Consider the following 21,336-nt stretch of genomic DNA (forward strand, 5'->3'; position numbering starts at 1 on the left):
TGGAGTTTTAAAAATCTATTCCCATGATCAAAACACCAAGAGTACAATCTTTCTGTCTTTCTTTAGTTCTTTAATTCTTAGTTATGTATATGTATATGTATATGTATATGTATATGTATATGTATATGTATATGTATATGTATATGCATATGTATATATGTGTGTATATATAATGAAATTTCTTCTTTGGTAATATAATATTTGTAATGTAATAGAGAAAAAGAGCAAGGAAGATCTTTCCATGCAATAAATAAAATAACAATTATTAATAGCACATAATAATTTGGAGTGATACCTTACCTATATCTATGATCAAACACACAATCAAATTCCAAGTTCTATCTTTCTTTTGTTTTTCAAGAGAAGCAGTATTCATTGTAATGACATTTTAAAACTTAACTCTTTAAAACTTAACTACCTTTCAAATCAGTCCATATCTGTCATTTCCCACTGTTCCTACCTTAGGTCAAGTTACCTTATATTTTGAACTGAAAATTGCATCAACATCCACAGTGATCTTTTTGTGGTTGTTGTTGTTGTTCCTCTTCTCTTTTTCTTCTTCAAAAACAAAATAAGTATCAATCTTTAATAAAATCTTTTTACTACAAAATCAAGGTCTGAAGGGGAGGGTGAGGCTGGGAGGCTGTACAGGCAGGGTGCAGCTCGGCCTCACCGCTTCTTCCTCTTGTCCCTGGGGGCATGTCGTTCTTCTTGCCTAGAATCTTCAGAATGTCCTTGGACTTGTAGCAGGGACAGTTCTGGGAGCTATTGTTCTGATCCAGGTCTTCCAAGAAACAGAGGAAGAGTGTATCCACACACATGCCAAAGATGCCCCAAGAAGCCGCTGGCAATGACTTAGGCCCCCAGGATGGAGGTATGGATGACACAGGCCTGTTAGGATTTCTTTGGGGAATTAAGAGGAGTGGCAGAGAGGGGGAGTCACTCACCATGATGAGCAGCCAGCCAGTTTTCATTTTAACCTCCTTCCTATAAACAGCAGTCTCAATGGTTATTTGGGAATTAAGATGGGATCATGCCACTCCCCAATTTAAAATATTTCAATTTTTCCTATTAACTCTTATGATGAAAAACTTGTATTTGATTTACTGAATTCTTTTGTTGTTGTTATTAAAATTTCAGCTCCATTCTCTCTTACTCTTGGTTATACTTTCTCTGTTTCCTATATATTGGATTCACTATTTTCACATACATCTAGGTACATATTTCTGCTATCAAATATTTTCCTATTTCTATGCTGTTGTTTGTTTGTTTCTTCCATGAAGGGAGAATTGTTAATTCCAAATGATATCAGTAAGATATTTTTAGTCATTTTTAAAGATTTGACTCAAATATTACCTCCTTAAAGAAGAATTACCTAAAAGTTTATGACTCCCCAAGAATAATTAAGTACTCATTTCTCTGAAGATCCATAAAACTTTATATCTCCGAAATAATGCATCATATTCTTCCTGATTTTATACTACATGTATATGTGTGTTAAAAAAAGTAATCAAGAGAAGTGTGTTATAATTATGTTTTTATAGCCTCTTAGAATTAAGCTTAGTGGCTGTTGTAGTTCAACAATGAAGAGATTTTTATAACTTGAATGAACATTAATTTATAGAGTAATTTCACCACATGTTCATACACACTTCTATACCATATATTATTTCTCCTGGACCAAAATCCCCTTTTGATAAATGTCAAATATCTACACACACACACACACACACACTAGATATAAGGTATCTGAATATTTAATACATTCTTCTTTTTGTTTCATAATATTCAGACCGCCTAAAATATAACTGTACTAATTCAATGCCAGTTAGACGGCCGAGTTTTTAGTACAAAAGCCTATTATATAATATCAGGACTTTGCCATATCTCACAAATATGTTTTTGAGGAATTAAGAACATAAAGCCCTAGCCAGTTTGGCTCATTGGATAGACTGTCGGCCTGTGGACTGAAGGGTCCCGAGTTGGATTCCAGTCAGGGGCACATGCCTGGTTTGTGGGCTTGATCTCAGGTGGGGGGCATGCAGGAGGCAACCAATCAATGATTCTCATCATTGATGTTTCTATCTCTCTCCCTCACCCTTCCTCTCTGAAATCAATATATATATATATATATATATATATATATATGAACATATAAATGTGGTTAACATAAACCTGTTAGAATTTTAAATAGTGGACAGAAAGTTGAAAACTACACTTGAGGAAATAGAACAGCCTTGCTGAAATACTCTTACAACAGGTTGCGTTTTCATTTAATTTCAATAATTGAAACTATCAAATGCTAATGCTTAAAAATCAAATCTCAGAGCAAGTCTAAACTTTCTCTTTCCAAGGATCTGTGAGTGTTACCTAGGTTTTAGAGTTAGAAAGATAGATAACATCAGGGCACACACTCTCTCAGGCATATTTCTAGTTTCCCTGCTCTGACCACCTACCTGAGTAATTGGATCAAAGCCCAAGTAAGCAGGGTTTTCCAGCAAATTAATATGGTGTGTGTTAATGAAGGTTGAGAACAATTTTGGTGATGTGACTAACACAGCCCTTTAGGTGTGAAATATATGTGCTTGAATCCATATAGCATATAGGCCTTTAGTAAATGAAAATGGCCCCAAGAATGCACATTGGTGTCAAGACAGAAAAATCTGAGCAGAATGAAATTTCTTTCATACATTACTTGTGGAATAGATGAAATGAAGAATATAAAGCTGTCCTTGAAATGACTATCAGAGGAAATCCTTGAGTTAAGAACTTTTAAGTACCTAAATGATTAACTTGAGTCTTATTCAAGCATAACCCTGAATCCAAACAAAATCCTCTTGCTAATGTAACCAAAGCATACGGAATTAAATTCCTCAAGTGCAATGTTAGTGGATTGAATTTATCTAGATTATTTCAACAGTTTAAAGTGTTGGAGAAATTACTTTATAACAATCAGGCACTTGATATGAATCTTGGAAATTACTTTTGGGAGTCTGAGTGGTAAATTCTTGGGCAGATGGTTATAACTACCTATCACTACTGGAAATACCCATTGAGTGTTGACCTTTTAACTCAGTCACATTGCCGTTGGGGGATGCAGGATAATAATTTGAGGAAAAGAGGCCTCAAATCTAAATAATTCTCCTTTTAATGCATTTTGATATTGAAAGAACATAACTTTCATATGGCAATTCCCAAGGGAAACATGGTCTATTATACTTGTTTGTTTAACATAATACATGCATATAGGTTTCTGGAAAATAGGATATGCTAATCAATTAATTATTTGAGTTGAGAACTTTATTGCTGGAATAAAGCAATAATTTCTGAAGTTTTTGTTAAGTCTCAGGAAACACTACAGAATTTTGCTATGTCTTTTCGGTTTATCTAGTACTCTAGTCCATTTTAATGTTTGGTCAATGGTGCTGTGCAGTTACTAAGGGTACAGTTAAAGCCATTTAAAAATACAGACATGAAAAGATGTTCATTTTCACATATTATTAAAGAATTGGAAAGTACAATTATGACATAGGACTATATGCCTCTTGAAAGACTATTTTTTAAATGAAAATACCAAAGGCTGGCAAGGATGTAGAGAAACAGGAACTGTCATTTGCTGCTAGTAGGAACACAAAGTGGATGAACATTGCCGAAACCGGTTTGGCTCAGTGGATAGAGCGTCAGTCTGCGGACTGGAAGGTCCCAGGTTTGATTCCGGTCAAGGGCATGTACATTGGTTGCGGGCACATCCCCCGGTGGGGGGTGTGCAGGAGGCAGCTGGTCGATGTCTCTCTCTCCCATCAATGTTTCTAGCTCTCTATCCCTCTCCCTTCCTCTTTGTGAAAAATCAATAAAATATATTTTTTAAAAAAAACACAAAGTGGATGAACAACATTGGAAGATAATTTGGCAGTTGCTTGTATAATTAAACTTAGACTTACGTAATCCAGCAATTGTGCTACTTGGTATTTAACCAATTGAGCTGAGAAAAACCTGTATACAAATACTTACAGCATCCTATCCCTAATTGAGAAAACTAGAAGCAACCAAGACATCCTTCAAAAATTGACTATTATTCAGCAATAAAAATAAATGAGTTATATAGTCATGAAAAGACATGAGTAAACCTAAATGTATATTATTTAGTCAAATAAACCAGACAACCAAGGCTTCGTACTGTGTGTTATAGACTGCGTATATCCTCCCCAAATTCATATGTTGAAACCTAACCACCAATGTGATGAAACTTGGAGGTGATTATGTCATAGACATCTAGCCCTCATGAATAGAAAGAGTGCTACTATAAAGAGAGCTCCCTTGCCCCCTTATGCCATATGAGGACACAGAAAAAAGATGTTTACCTATGAACCAGGAAATGGGCTTTCACCAGACATTGACTTTCAGTTCCTTGATCTTGAACTTCTCGGCCTTCATAACTGTGACAAGTAAATGTTTGTTGTTTATGCCACCAAATTGATGGTATTTTTGTTACAGCAGCCTGAACAAGACATTGTATAATTCTAACTGTAGGACATTTGGAAAAGGTAAAACTATAGATACCATAAAGAGAACTCTGGGTACCAGAAAGGAGGGGAGAGAAGTAAATAGATGAATCCCAGGGGACATTTAGGACAAGGAAATTATTCCATGAAAATAATAGTATATATACAATATTATACATTTTTCAAAACTCATAAAACTATACAACCCAAAGAGTGAAACCTAAGGCAAACTACGTACTTTAGTTAGTAATATATTGATTAGTTAATATATCAATACTGGTTCATCTATTACAACAAATACAGCCTATCAATACAAGATGTTAAAAACAGGGGAAACTGTGAATGAATAATAAAGGGGGTATATAAGAACTCTCTGTATTATTTTATCATCTCAATTTTCTACAAATCTAAAACTAAAAAAAAAAGTTTATTAATTAAAAAGAAATTTCCTGACTTGTACTTCACCTCAACTATTTAATGTATATATGCTTGAAAAATATGAATGATAAAATTTCTTTCCTGACAGTATAGTTTGAAAATGATTGAAGTTATGCATGTAAATAATATTTTAAAAAGTCTGTCACATAATAAAAACCCAGTAAAAGTTAGCTGTTACTATAGCATCTGCATTGAAAATCTGCTCTCTCTCTTTTTTTACTTTAGCTTTTCTGACTGCTCCCAAGATAAAAATAAAAATCCATAGGTGGAGGTGTATTTTCTGTCCTGTTCACTGTTGAAACAATAGAATTTTGAATAATGATTGACATATAGTAGGAACTCAATTGATATTTGTTCAGAGAATAAAAGATAAGTATACTATTATTATTACAATTTAATAATTAAATAAGAAGCTACCATTTTGCTAGTAAAATTAATCTTGACAGACATTTCTCCTAGTGAATTAAATATAAATTTGAGGTCTTAAAATATTTAATATTTAAATATTACTCTTCATGTAATACCATAAGTTCTATTTCCCTAAATTACATTTTAAATATGCAAATCTCCCCCTCCTCCTATCCAATTATAAAGTGTTCATCTATTCTATTATTCTGTTGCTATGGTTTCATAAACTGTTTTTTGATTAGTTAATCTGGGAGCTCTATTCTCATCTTTCTTAGAAATAGTTGTCAAGGAAAGCCATCAACTTTTATTAGTCATATTGCATATGAAGAATCATTAAGATGCTTTATAGATTTAAATCTTTCAATATATGAAGACTTTCTGTACTGAATACTGGTTTGCAGTATGGCATGTAGATACTGACACATGGATTTGAAACTTACCTTGACCACTTGCTCACTGTGAGATCTCAGGCTGCTACTCAGAATCCTTACCCATACAATAGACATAATAATGGTGCCAAATTCAGAAGACGGACTGATGGTAACATAAGCGCACACACAGACACACACACACACACAGACACACACACACACACACACACACATCTGTGTATATATAATCACACAGCAAAACCAGGCCATTGTAAACATTCAATAAAGAAGAGATGTTATCAGACAATAGGGTGGTGAAGGCCTGGGGCAGGGTGGGACCGAGGAGATAGGGGCAAGGAGAGAAGAAAAGGGGGGGGGGGGCATCTGTAATACTCTCAACAATAAAAAATTTAAAAAATAGTTTAGATGAAAAAAATAGATGTCATATGGTGACAACCTTTCTTTCTAATGTGTGAGCAGAAAATGCTTCTGAAGTTGCCAACTAAAAACTAGATCACTGATTATCAAGGAAGCCTTTATTTTCACTCACAAGCCTTTTTAAAACATTTATTTTTATTGTTGAAAGTATTACAGTCTTTTGTGCCAATTCTTTACTCAGTTCTCTGGCCTCAGATTATTCATTTATCTTCAGCTAGCAATCTCATACACTCTTTCTATTAATCACAATCATTATTGAGCAAGAACATACATAAATAAATGACAATTATCACAACTGCCAATAGAACCAACATGATTGTGATAGAGAGAAAGCCCAGGTGAGCTAGTATTGTTTATAACAGAGGAAAGGTGCACCTTTTGCCTCACATATAGAGAAAAAGAAATCAAAAGAGAGCCTTCTGGCAACATTCAACCTAAAAGACATGTTCTAGAAGACTTTTTCTGATACTAATGTCATGATTTGCAGCCAAGAAATTTCCACATAAGAATTACACCTCAGAAAATATTAGTACTGCACCTATTTGTACAATTAATAAGATAGACTGGGGTTTTTTAAAACTACTTGTTGATTTTTGTCAAGAAAAATAGTATATATGGGTCAGTCTTTAAGAAATTGAAGACAGGAAGACTAAGAAGGCTACAAATATGTTAATGGTTTAAAACTGAAAAATTGAAATTGAGTGCTTGCCTTCCCCACAGGCCTCAGGATACAGGGGTCTCCCTCCCTGCCTCTCTCTCTCTCTCTTTTCTCCCTCCTTCCTTTCCTCCCTTCCACTTTCTCTAAAAATCAATGGAAAAAAATATCCTGGGGTGAGAATTGGGGAAAACAAAAATAAACAAACCAAACACAGACAACAGTATGGTTGCCAGAGGGAAAAGGGGGAAGGGGAGGTCCAGGGGGCAAAGAGGGGGATAAATGGGGGGAAAAAACTTGACTGGCTGGTGAGCGCTGGATGCAGCGTGCAGATGATGGGTTATAGAGAACACTAGAAATCTGTATGGTTTCGTTAACCAATGTCATCCCAAAAAATTCAACTAAAAGTAAAAAATAAAATAAAACTGAGAAATTGCCTGTTTAGCCTGAAAGTATCCAATATTAAAACAAAATAAAACCCAGAAACATAGAAAACTAACCCACAGTAATTGAACCAGAAAGAATAGAACATAAGTCATATTAAGAACAAGGCGAGGGTATATATTACCCTCGGGTATATATCAGTATATATTAATATAGGGTATATTAATTAAGTAGTAAACTAGCAATTAATAGCTTTTAATCATAGAGTCACATTACATGATACATTTTTAAAATACTCATTTTGAGATCAATGAGATTCTTGTCTTACACAAAAACACCTTCAAGTATTTCTGAGCAGATATCCTGGAAAAAGTTGGATACAAACAATTTTAAAAGTAGTAAGTTACAATTCCAATTTGTAAACCATACATGTCTCTTATTTTTTATTTGGATAGCTCTGCCAAGATGTGCTTCCTAAATTATGAATATTTGAATTTTGAAAAATCATTAACATATAAAACTCTGCATGATTATAAAGGCAAAATACTAAAATTGAAAAGTTTCCACTCTACCTTGGTTTTCTCATTGGGGTAATTGAAATTGTCATCAGAAATTTAAAAATAACAATAATTCTCTTGGTATCTTCATCTTGTTTCTTTTGTCCTTCCTCTTTAACTTTACTTGTCATTATGGGTATCCAGAACTTAATTACCACCTAAAAATGCTCAAGCAAATGAAGCTAATTGAAATTCTAACTTCATGAGAAACTAGGTTACTTGTCAGACTGTTATCATCTCATCCACCTAGTTCCTTCTCTTCCTCTGGCAATGAACACATGGTTCTGGACCCAATTCTGGTGGAAGTGAAAACAATGAGGCTTAGCATCTATGACAGTGAGGTGAGGAGCTATACAAGGAGGTGTTGCTGGAAGATCCCATGCTGAAGTTATGCAATTGCAGAAGGTATGCAATTGTTAATGTGGGAATCATACAAAACATTTGCTTGTTTTTGTCCATAATTGGAAACAATATACTTTCTCAAGTTTACACATGATCTTTTCTACCTCTATTATAATAGGGTGACAGTGTGCATCTGGCCAGTATTTGATCTAGTGCATCTGGCCAGTATTTGATCTAGTGTAGAATCAGTGTTATATGTATTCTTAATTATTTCAATTAGCAATGTTCTTTAATTAAGATACAACATTTCTTGATTATTGCTTTAGGCTGTTTTTTTCCTATAGAAATAGAAAAATGGAATATGATTACAAATAGATAATTGAAAAATACACATTCACACACTTGCACATGCAAACATTTGAAACATAAGTTTAAAAACTGAGAATAAATTTATACAGAGATAACACATTGTTTGTTAATATATATTAGTATTACCTTCTATCCTATCTAATAAAAGAGTAATATGCAAATTAACCATCACTCTGCAATAAAGCTGGCAGCGCCCACAGCCAATAAGGAGGGAATATGCAAATTGATGCAACAAAGATAGCCTCGCCAGCCAGAGCCATGGAGCCGGCCAGAGAGCAGGCAGGAAGGTTTGGCCAGAGAGCAGAGCAGGAGAGCAGGCAGGAAGGCTTGGTGTCCCTGGCTGGGATTGCAGGCTGGAATTCCCGGTCCTTTTGGTTTCTGCAGCCCCTGGACCAGAAGCAGAAACAAAGAGTGCGGGGAGCACCAGGAATGCTGAGAATCATAGTTTTGATGGCAGATGCATTGCCTGATCTCCTAGGCCAGTGATGGCGAACCTATGACACGTGTGTCAACACTGACATGCATAGCCATTTCTGATGACACGCGGCCGCTGAGGCGGCCGCATGCCGAGGATGAAACATTTGCTGCTCCTGAGGATGAAACATTTGCGAAATAATGTTTTTTTCCTCAAAGTGACACACTACCTGAGTTATGCTCAGTTTTTTGGTGAAGTTTGACACACCAAGCTCAAAAGGTTGCCCATCACTGTCCTAGACACTGGAGCAAAGTGAGCCTGGAGCGAGTTACTGTTGCGGGTGGGGGCTGGAGGTAAAGCAAAGGTGAGAGACATAAGTAAAGTCAGAGTGTCGAGGAAAAATTAAAAGGAAGATATCCTGTAACTTCTAGGAAATCTCCACCAATGGAGCAAAGAAAAAAAAAAAGAGCTCTATTATTCTGTGAGCACCAACAGACTGGGCTGGGGTCTCAGACAAATCGCTCATATGATTGCAAAGACAGACAGAAACTTCACTATTTTATGTAGCCAGGCAGATACAATGCACAACATGCACATTTTCATGGAAGAGGACTTAACAACCCCATTTGCTACACACCCTTTGGTAAGTCACCTTTTAGGTGGCCATCTGTGTTAGTTAATTGCCATAATCAAGAGTAAAAATTAAAATTTTTCTATCTTTATGACAAGCAGGTCCTTACAGCTTGGAGCAAGGCAACTATCCATAATAATAAAAGTATAATATGCTAATTAGACCGGATAGCCAAACGACCTTCCGGACATCATTCCAGATGTCCTTCCGGATGATGCTGTGGTGGTGGGGCCAAGGCAGAGGCAGTTAGGGGCGATCAGGCAGGTAAGCAAGCAGTTAGGAGCAATCAGGCAGGCAGGAGAGGCAGATAGGAGCGATCAGGCAGGCAGATGAGCAGTTGGGGCAATCAGGCAGGCAGAGTGGTTAGGGACAAGCGTCCCGGATTATGAGAGGGTGCAAGCAGGGCTGAAGGACCGCCCCCCCCACCCCCTCCATGCATGAATTTCATGCACCTGGCCTCTAGTATTACATATAAAATGTTGTTATTATACACTTATTTCTTTATTTTAAAAATATTTCTCTTTTTACACAATAGACATAAAATCCATGAGGGGCAAGGATATATCTAGGGCACAGTACTCAGAATTACTTATTGGAAGAACAAGAAGGACATCAATAAATCTCAAAAAAGCCAACCACTGAACAAACAACCTAATTGGCTAAAAGCAGGGATTGTATTAGTCACATGGCAACCTATCTGTAGAACAATGGTTTATTTGCTACTCAACAGACTCCCAACTAATGAAATTGTTGTACTTTATAGACTTAGATTAAATATTGAATATAGAAGAACCTACTTTAATATCACCCTGAATTTATTTGGCAATTATTTATTTAGTGGTTAATATACATCAGGTATAATTACAAATAAAACATTTCATCTTTGCAGGACTTTACAGATATAGCCATAGCATCATTTCCATTTTACAAATTTAAAAATATGGAGATACAGAAGGTTTAGAAAACTTACCCAATGTCACCAAACTAAAAATTGTTGAGGCTAGAATCCAAACCCTGGAACTCAACTTTAAATTCAACCTTTAAACCACTTTGTTGTCTCTGCATCCTTCCACCGACAGATTATCTTTTCAGTGCAGTAAATAAACTAAAAGCTCCAAAAGAGCATTTGGTACTTTGTTATTCTTCCTAATCTCTAAAACAAGCTTGTCTTGCATTTGCCTTTATTGTAGTTTATAAAGAAAAATGATTTCAAAATTCTGAGTCTAGGTAAGGACACAAAATGCATATATAAAAATAAAACACTCTGAGATTAATAGCAATTCATTCTTTCATTTTCACAGTTTCAACTACCCACCCATATCCAACAAATACTGTTTAGCATTTATTAGGTGCCAAACCTGTGCAAGACATTAAGAACCCATCACTGAATAAGTGAGGTGTCATACATGGTTTCACAAAGCTCACACTTTAAGAGGCAGAAGCTAATCTGTAGAAAAATGGTTATGCAACTGTGATTTATCTTTAATGTAAGTATAACATGAATGCTGTGAATACACTGAATATGTTCCTAGACTCTCTACTGGTACATCAGGGGTGGGGAAACTTTTTGCAGCCAAGAGCCTCAAAATTTTTATAACATCATTATCAACGTAAAAAGTAGCCTGTTATATTTGGTCAAGCTTTTCATTAACTCACCCCTAATGCCTTGGCAGGGCCAGACCAAATGATTTTGTGGGCCTTATATGGCCTGTGGGCTAGACATTTCTCATTCCCTCTTCTTAGAGAAATCTGGTTGATTCAGAGGAAATAGTCACTGTGAAGAGTGTTTCCTTTTGTTTATTTATTTTTTTAAATATATTTTTATTGATTTCATAGAGGAAGGGAGAGGGAGAGATAAAAACATCAATGATGAGAGGGAATCATTGATCCGCTGCCTCCTGCATGCCCCACACTGGGGATCAAGCCCACAACCTGGGCATGTGTCCTGACTGGGAATCGAACCCAAGACCTCCTGGTTCATAAGGTAAGTCCATGTTCAACCACTGAGCCAAGCTGGCGTGGCAAGAGTATTTCCTTTTAAAGTGATGAGTATAGAGTGAAATAGAATCAAAAGAAAGCTCTACTGTAGACTCCGGGTTTTTTGTTTTTAGTTCATCAATATAGTGCTTCTGAAAGTGTGTCCCACATAGAACACTGGCATCAGAATCATCTGAAGTCTTTGTTCATAATGTGTATTCATGATCACGCCTTAGCTGTACTGATTAGAAACTCTGAAAGTGGAGCTAGGGAATCTGTATTTTATTAGATTCTATCATTATTATTTTACAAGCTGAAGTTTAAGGAGCATTGAATTAAATCTTAGCTAGTTTGATAATATGTTTAGAACCTTAATATATTTTCATAATTTGGTGAGCGTATTAATTTTTGTTTAATTTACTTCTGTTGCAAACACAATATTTTAATTATGTTATCAATGCATACATTTTACAACAGAAAACTAACAAATGGAAAAACAGAAATATAAACACCTAAGAAGTTCCCTTTAATCTTTGCCATTGTTCTTCAAATAATGGAGAACATTCATCTGTATATCTCATCTCTCTCTGTTTCTCTCTTTGGATTGCTTGCTTGCTCTCTTTCTGTCCTCTGTGTGTGTGAAAATGTATGTGTATGTGACAAAATCACCATCCCAGAATGCTATAGTGTTTATGGTCTCATGGAGAATGATGAAAACTGGCCTTTACCAATATTCTTTACTAATCTGATCAATAAGAAATAATTCATGGAAGAGCTTCAATTTTGTACTTATAATGAACTTTAATTTATTTTCATGTATTATTGACTACTTGTAATTCTTCCTTTTATTGCTTGTTTTTAATTATCTTTCATCTTTCCTAAGGAATCTTTTTTTTATCGACAAGTCATATATGTTGATCAGGTTTATATAATTTTTAAAGAATAAGATCATAATCACCATTCTCAGACTATGTTGCATTTCCTAAAAGCCACTGGTAAATGGATCTAGACAAGAATAAGTCAATTTTCTTTTCTGCCAATGCAAAGAGTTAGAGACATTTGTTCTCCAACAGGCCTGCTAACATCAGAGGATTTTTTTTTATGTCAGAGATGGATCTGTAATTTAAATAATAATTATGACAATGATTATAATACATACCACCAATATCAGATTCATGTGTATATGTGCTATTTCCTTTGGGCCTACATTCAAGATGGTAACTGAAATTAACATGTTTGCAAGAAAAATACTATGAACACAAATACACACACACATAGTTTAGTGTATAAAGAATAGTTCCTATGGTTTCTTTGCTATGAAAGAAAGAAGAATGCTTCTTCCGTGGATGGGGTTTGAGAGAACTTAATCTCATAAGAGATGAAGTAAGAGTGGCAGGTGCCTTCAACGCTGGGTTCATAACCTTGGGAACGACAGCTGTTTGGGTATTTTTTATTGGGTCTCCTACCCTCAAAAAACACATTTGATATTCATTCATGGTCTTTTGGCTGCAAATACCCACAACCATCTGTTAAGATGGCATGTTGTCTGCTTCAAAGTTGGTGAGTCTGTTCCACTAGGAAATGGGTGCCAAGTAAATCAGTGTTTGGTTGGGTAGCAATGTAAGGCTTACACTGTAATCACTGTTACTAGATCTATTGCTGTAATAAGTATAGCTTATTTGTGGAATTATCCCCTACTTAGAAACCTATTTTGTATGATATCTACTTTTTCTTTAAAAAAAAAAATACCAGGATATATTTGTTTCTTTCTACAGATGCTATTTATATTTTTAACATTGCATGTATACAAACAGTAGACTAGTAATGCCTTTTAAAAATAACTGTTGCCTGTGATTTGAGTAATACTTCCCAGTACTGTTTTGCTTTCATATATTATTATTATTTTACATTATTGTTAGTTTATAGAGTCCTATCCAATATAATAAAAGGCCAGCAATCATAATGACGGAATGACCAGAACAACCACTCGACCAGTCGCTATGAGGTGCATTGAACACCTCTCAGTCCCTCCTTCCTGGCCTGCAGGCTCCAATCACCAGATGGAGAATGGGGAACCAGGGTGGGTGGCAGTGGGGCAGGACTGGTGACTGGCGAGAGGGCAGAACGGCTGACCTCTTGACCATCTCCTCAGCCTGCAGGCTCCAATTGCAGGATGGCGAGTGGGGAACCACAGGGAACTGGGGTGGTTGGTGCCAGGGCAGGCCTGGGGACTGGTGAGTGGGTGGAAGATGGCCTTGATCACAGGCTAGGCCTAGGGACCCTACCTGCGCACAATTTTGTGTGCTGGGCCTCTAGTCTAATATATTAGAGCTGCTTTTAATCTGTAGCTACATTTTAGAACTATCCTACCTAATAAAAGAGTAATATGCAAATTGACCGTCACTCAAACACACAAGATGGCCGCCCCCATGTGGTCAAAGATGGCTGCCCCCATGTGGAAATGAGATGGCCACCACAAGATGGCCAGCAGGGGAGGGCAGTTGGGAGGGACCAGGATTGCAAGGTTGGGCAATTAAGGGTGACAAGGATGGCAGGAGAGGGTAGTTAGGAGCAATTGGGCCAGCTGGGAGTAGTTAGGCATTGATTAGGCTGGCAGGGGAGTGGTTAGGGGGTGATCAGGCTGACAGGCAGAAGTGGTTAGGGGCAATCAGGCAGGCAAGAGAGTGGTTGGGAGCCAGCAGTCCTGGATTGTGAGAGGGATATCCAACTGCCCATTTAGGCCCAATCCCACTAGGCAGTCAAACATCCCTCAAGGTGTCTCAGATTGGAGAGGGTTCAGGCTGGGCTGAGGGACACCCCCCCACACCCCATTCACAAATTTCATGCACCGGGCCTCTAGTCATTCAATAAGCACATGTGCTTAAATGTTGTCTTAAAGAAAAACAATTAGAACCATGAGTTGATGCAGAATGCAAAAAATTGAGGAAAGTCAGTGATCTCTAAACTATACTTATGGTATAATAACTATGTAGACAAAAAAATCTAAGATTTGTCTTATATCTGTTCATGTGGTCTTTCAGTTATCTTAGGAAATAGTTTTCTTTAAGAAATATCATTCTCAAATGTATGATAACTATGAATATAGCATTTAAAAAATACAGTTGCACTCATTTTTTATTCCCCTAAAATATTAAGCTAACAACAGATGATTATGTTTTTTTTTTTCTTTATTGATTAAGGTATTACATATGTGTCCTTATCCCCCCATTGCCCCCCACACCCCCAGTCCTGCTCTCACCCCCTGGTGTCTTTGTCTATTGATTAGGCTTATATGCATGCATATAAGTCCTTTGGTTGATCTCTACCCCTTACCCCCACCCTCCTCTACCTTCCCTCTGAGGTTTGATGGTCTGATCAATGCTTCTCTGTCTCTGAATGCAGAGAAAAAGAAACCTTCTTGCACTGCTTGTGGGAATGCAGACTGGTGCAGCCACTATGGAGAACATTATGGAGTTTCCTCAAAAAACTAAACATGAAACTCCCATTTGACTCAGTGATCCCACTTCTAGAAATATATCCCAAGAAACTAGGAACACCAATTAGAAAGGATGTATGCACCCCTATGTTCATAGCAGCACAATTTATCACAGCTAAGATTTGGAAACAGCCTAAGTGCCCATCAGCGTATGAGTGGATTAAAAAAACTGTGGTACATCTACACAATGGAATACTATGCTGCTGTAAAAAAGAAGGAATTCTTACCATTTGCAACAGCATGGATGGAACTGGTGAGCATTATGCTAAGCGAAATAAGCCAGTCAGAGAAAGATAAATATAGCATGATCTCACTCATTTGTAGAATATAATGAACAATATAAACTGATGAGCAGATGATTATTTAAAAATATCCAATCTACCTATTTTATGTTCCTGCTATAATCATAAATGTACTTCCCAATTTAGACACCCATGATAAAAATAGAAGGAAATCAATACCACTACTGGTTGTCTCACTGTTCCTAAATTAGAAAACAAACTAGTCAGGATCTATTAGATGCAGTAGAGGAATAGAGTGAACCCATACTAAAGTCTTTTTTAAAAAATATATTTTTATTGATTTCAGAGAAGAAGAGAGAGGGAGAGAGAGATAGAAACATCAATGATGAGAGAGAATCATTGATCAGCAGCCTCTTGTATGCACCCCACTGGGAATCGAGCCTACTACCTGGGCATGTGCCCTTACCAGGAATCGAACTGTGACCTCCTGGCTCATAGGTCGATGCTCAACCACTGAGCCATACCATGTGGGCCACCCACAGTAAAGTCTTAAATTCGCATTCCATCTTTCAGCAATGTCTTTTTGATGGGGCATAAATGAAAACGACCACAACCCTTGCACTCTGTCAGTTTCCTATAGTTGCTAAGGATTCCAAGTGCATGTGTGCCAAATTACAAGGCAGATGATCATTATGATCAGCAAGGGATCTAACCTCAAATCCCTATGAAACATCTTACTGACTGAAATAGGATTTGTAAAGGCATCAGCATTCCATTGCCCTTATCAGGAGACAATCCTCAGTAATCAACTTCTTTGGTGATTTACCTTAGTGCAACCTAATTCTCCCTGATGACAAGGTAGCTGCCCCTGTGAGTAATGTTGCACACATTCCTACAAAGAGCAGCAATCTGAAACTTGGATAAAAAAAAAAAATCCAGCACAGAGCAATGCTATTCAATATAGTTTTGCTTCTCCTTAGAAGCTCTTGTCTAATATGTAGTCTTTTTGATAACATTTTGTTCTTGACCCCTTTTAAAAATTCTTCCATCTCCTTTTGGAAGGTGTAGAAATCAAAACAAATCTTTGGTTCTTCTTAAAATTAGATGTATATAAAATATATCCAGAAGGCATTATTCTTCAGTTCAAGTCTGTTGGCAAATTAAATTCATTTACACTGAAGAGGAACAATAAAGAGATTTAATCAATGTGAAGAGACAGAAGTGTCAGGGCATTTGTCACAGAAGTTTACATAGGAAATCGGATATAGAGAATTGGATTGGAGGTAATGACTCAGGAAGGAATAATTTTAAAGCAGATTTTCAGACAAAATGGTCATGCTGAAGCAACTGTGAAAAAGAGAGTGGGTTCATGTGCATAAAATCAAAATAGAGATGAGAGTGTATAGAACTAAATGTGACCACAGCAATTTAAATATTTATATATATATATATCCTCAGTAGAATAAATGCCACCTTGTTTTTTAAACATATTTCTTCAAAACTTATTCAACAATTTCTTATACTTGTCTCACAAACTCAAGCCACAGTAATCAATCAGATTTTTTTTTCATTTTGGTATCACTCATTTACTCAATATGTTACTTTATTTGTTTATTTCATTGACAATGTCTGATTTGGGGATTGGTAGGAGTTAGAGGAAGGATTTATATAAAGATCAATGAGACACAAAGGAGAAATTTCTAATTTGTAAGGGAAAACAAACCTGTTAATTTGCTGGGGTTGGTGGAACCATGTAAAGACTGAATAATTTAAACAACATAAATATATTGTTTCACCGTCTAGAGGTTAGAAGTCCATGACCAAGGTGTTGGAAGGGTTGGTTCCTTCTGAGGGCTAGAGTGAGAAATCTGTCCCCTGCCACTCTTCTAGCTTCTGCTTGTTGACAAGCTTTGGAGTTCTTTGGCATCTGCTTCATCATTCCAATTTCTGTCTTCCTAGTCACCTGACATTTCCCCTGCGTACCTATGTCTGTTCAAATTTCCTCTCTTTATAAGGACACAATTAATTGGATTAGGTGCCCACTTTACTGCATTATGAGCTCATCTTAACTTGTTACATCTGCAATCACTCTATTTCCAAAAAAGATCATATTCTAAGGTACTGAGCATTATGACTTCAGCTTATGAGTTTTGGGAGACAATATTTAAACCATAATAAAAACAATCTACCATCATATCACCTAATTATCATGATGATAATATGCTAATTCTAGAGTAGCACAGGCAAAGAGGGTACTAACAGACAAGGGAACTGGGAAAGGCCACACAGAGGAGGGGGCAATCTAATAATCTAATAAAAGAGTAATATGCAAATTAACCATCATTCCACTATACCCACAAGCCATGCCCACCAGCCAATCAGAAGGGAGTATGCAAATTAACCCCAACCAAGATGGCTCTGGCCACTGAGCGAGCAGGAGGGAGGCTTGGGTTTCCCCGGTGATGGAGGAAACCAAGCTTTCCACACACTCTGGCCGGCTGAGGCCTCCACTCAATGCTACAAAGTTTCAATTATAGAAGATAAATAAATACCAACAGAAATGGTGACAGCCACAAAGCTGGAGAGAGCAGGAGGCTAGGGTTGCACGTGGTGATGGAAGAAGCCAAGCTTTCCGTACACCCTGGCTGTCCCAGGACTCTGCTTAAGGCTACAAAGTTTCAATTATAGAAGATAAATGAATCCCAACAGAAATGGCTGCCACCACGGAGCAAGCAGAGGCCTTGGCTTTGCTCCAGGCTACAAAGTTTCAATTATAGAAGATAAATATATCCCAGATACCAGGGCCTCCCTCAGCTTGGGTGGCCGGGGGACGTGGCCAGCCTGCAAACCACCACAGGCCCCTCGCCCAGGCCTCCCCACGCCCCAAGGGAACCCCCACCCTGATCTGGGACACCCTTCAGGGCAAACCAGCCAGCCCCCAACCGTGCACCAGGCCTCTATCCTATCTAATAAAAGAGTAATATGCAAATTGACCATCATTCCAACACACAAGATCAAGATAGCTGCCCCCATGTGGTCAAAGATCCTGCCCCCATGTGGACACAAGATGGCCACCACAAGAAGGCCAGCAGGGGAGGGTAGTTGGAAGGGACCAGTCCTGCAAGGGAGGGCAATTGGGGTGATCAAGCCTTCAGGGGAGGGCAGTTAGGCATGACAGGCCAGCAGAGGAGGGAAGTTGGGGGTTACTGAGCCTGCAGGGAAGGGAAGTTGGGGGAGGGACCCAGGCCTGCAGGGGAGAGAAGTGGGGGGGACCAAGCCTGCAGGGGAGGGCAGTTAGGGGTGACCAGGCCTGCAGGGGAGGGCAGTTAGGGGTGACCAGGCATAAGGGAGGGAATTTAGGGGCAAACAGGCTGGCAGGGGAGCAGTTAGGTATCAATCAGGCTGGCAGGGAGTGGTTAGGGGGTAATCAGGCTGGCAGGGGAGCAGTTAGGTATCAATCAGGCTGGCAGGGAGTGGTTAGGGGGTAATCAGGCTGGCAGACAGAAGCGGTTAGGGGCAATCAGGAAGGCAGGCAGACGAGCAGTTGGAATCCAGCAGTCCTGGATTGTGAAAGGGATGTCCGATTGCCCGTTTAGGCCCGATCCTATCAGGATCGGGCCTAAACGGGCAGTCGGACATCCCTCAAGGGGTCCCAGATTGGAGAGGGTGCAGGCTGGGCTGAGGGACACCTCCTCTCCATGCACAAATTTCATGCACCAGTCCTCTAGTTGAAAAAGTATGAAGCATGGATAGGTAATCACCAAGTGATGAAGGATCATATGATTTTCAGGCAGTGGAAATAGCATGTGAAAATATATAGAACTGTTAAAAGAGCAATTCCTAATGGTGAATCAGTGACACTAGAGTCCTTAGGGCAGAAGTGGGTGAAGGTAGAACATTAAAAGAAAAACTAATAAATCATGATAAGTATGATTAGGGAATACTTCGGAGCTGCTTTTGAAGCATAAAGAATGATACCTACTGCTGACTATTATTGCCAGGAAATTTTTAGCTTTCATTCATTGCTTCATTATTTCATTCAAACTAATCTATTAAACCTTTGCACTTGCTTGCTTTTTTCTCGATTCCTTTATTCTACTCGGGATTTAATTTTTTAAATACCCAGATTTTACAAAGCGCAGCAGTAGAATAAAAAACTGGAGTTTCTTTTCATACAAACTTATTTATTTGGATTTTTTTTAATATTTCAGATTATTAATACATTCAATAACCGTCACACTCGACATCTGAGTGCAAAAGGTTAAGCATCTACAAGATTCCAAGGCCAATTCTAACTGCTCAGCTCACATCAGTGAATAAGAAGACAAATGCCTCTGTCTAAAAGAGCTAAAAATAAGCAAGGAAACATATGAATTAACAAAAGGTGATAGGTTCTATTGAAATGTGTAAAGCAAAGTAAGAGGGATAGAAAGGATAATTAGGTACATTGGACTTTGATATTTTATATTGTGTGATCAAAACAGCCTTAATGATGAGGTAGAATTTGAAAAGCAACACAAACAGAGCTCAGCATGTTGGCATGTTGTTGCTTATCAAGCAAAGGAAAAGCCAATATAAAGCCCTGAGGTAAATCCTGCTTGGTATGTTAGAGAAACAGCAAAGAAGTTTAAGTGGCTAACTCAGATTGATTAACAGCAGTTACATTCAGAGAGTTGGGGTGGGAAGCAGGGGGAAGAATATGTAGGGATTCAGGTATAGGAAGGAGTACTTCTTTTTATTCCTCTGAGTGGTAAGCAATCAGATGTATTAAGCAAAGAAAAATATCTTATCTAAAAAAACTATATCTCTATATCAATCTATCTACCTATTTATCATATTTTATCAAGATCATTCTTGCAGCTTTGTTAAGCACAGACTATGCATTGAACTGTGGTGAAAGCTGAGTGAATAAATTGGAGGCTGTCACAATAATGCAGGACATGGCGGCTTGACCAAGGGTATTAGCAGGGACAATAATGATAAGTGGGCTGATTCTGCATTTTGATGAATATATTTTGAGGTATAGCCAAAAGGATTAAACATTCGATGTGAAACAACAGTAATTTGGGTGTGTGTATTTTTTTATGATACAGATAGTTATAAGGTTTTTTATTTATTTTTTGAGTAGAGAGCAATTGAGGGAAATAAACTTATATGTGGCAACAGAAGGAAGGCAACATATATGGAGAAAAACAATTAAGAAGGTAGACATGAAAGGTCCCTTTTGATTGTTTTCATCTGCTGAGTTAAATAAATAGGAGGCAAAGTCATGAGCTGATAGTTAGGGGTAGGTACTAGAAATCTGAAGAAGAAAAGAAATTATAAATTTGTCATCCAGGAAAATGGCAGAGGGCTAGACTAAGGACTACATAGCTTTGTGAGAACTTGAGAACAATTTTCATGCATTTAAAGTACAACCAGCCAGCATTTCTGTGTACTTTGACCATTGTTTTCAGCCATGACAAAACATATAAAGAATAATGAAAAGCTGGGGTAATCAGGCAAATATGATAAAACTAGAGGCCCTGGTGCATAAAATTCGTGCATGGGGGGGGGAAGGTGTCCCTCAGTCCAGCCTGCACCATCTCCAATATGGGACCCCTTGAGGGATGTCTGACACACCAGGATCGGGCCTAAATGGGCGGTCGGACATACCTCTCACAATACAGGACTGCTGGCTCTCAACCGCTTGTCTGCCTCTGCCTGATTGCCCCTAACCACTTCTGCTTGCCAGCCTGATCACCCCCTAACCACTCCACTGCCAGCCTGATCGACACCTAACTGCTCCCCAGCTGGCCCGATTGCCCCTTATTGCCCTCCTCTGCTGGCCTGGTCACCCCTAAGAGCCCTCCCCTGCAGGCTTGGTCGCCCTCAACTGCCCTCCTCTGCTGGCCTGGTCCCTCCAAACTGCCATCCCCTGCTGGCCTGGTCCCCTCTAAATGCTTTCCCGTGCAGGCCTGGGTCCCCAGCAACTGCCCTTCCCTATAAGCCTGGTCCCCCTCAACTGCCCTCCCCTGCAGGCCTGGTCCTCCCCAACTGCCCTCCCCTACAGGCCTGGTCCTCCCCAACTGCCCTCCCCTGCAGGCCTGGTCCTACCCAACTGTCCTCCCC

The sequence above is a fragment of the Cnephaeus nilssonii genome (assembly GCF_951640355.1).
Source record: "Cnephaeus nilssonii genome assembly, chromosome: 1".
NCBI classification, from domain to species: Eukaryota; Metazoa; Chordata; class Mammalia; order Chiroptera; family Vespertilionidae; genus Cnephaeus; species Cnephaeus nilssonii.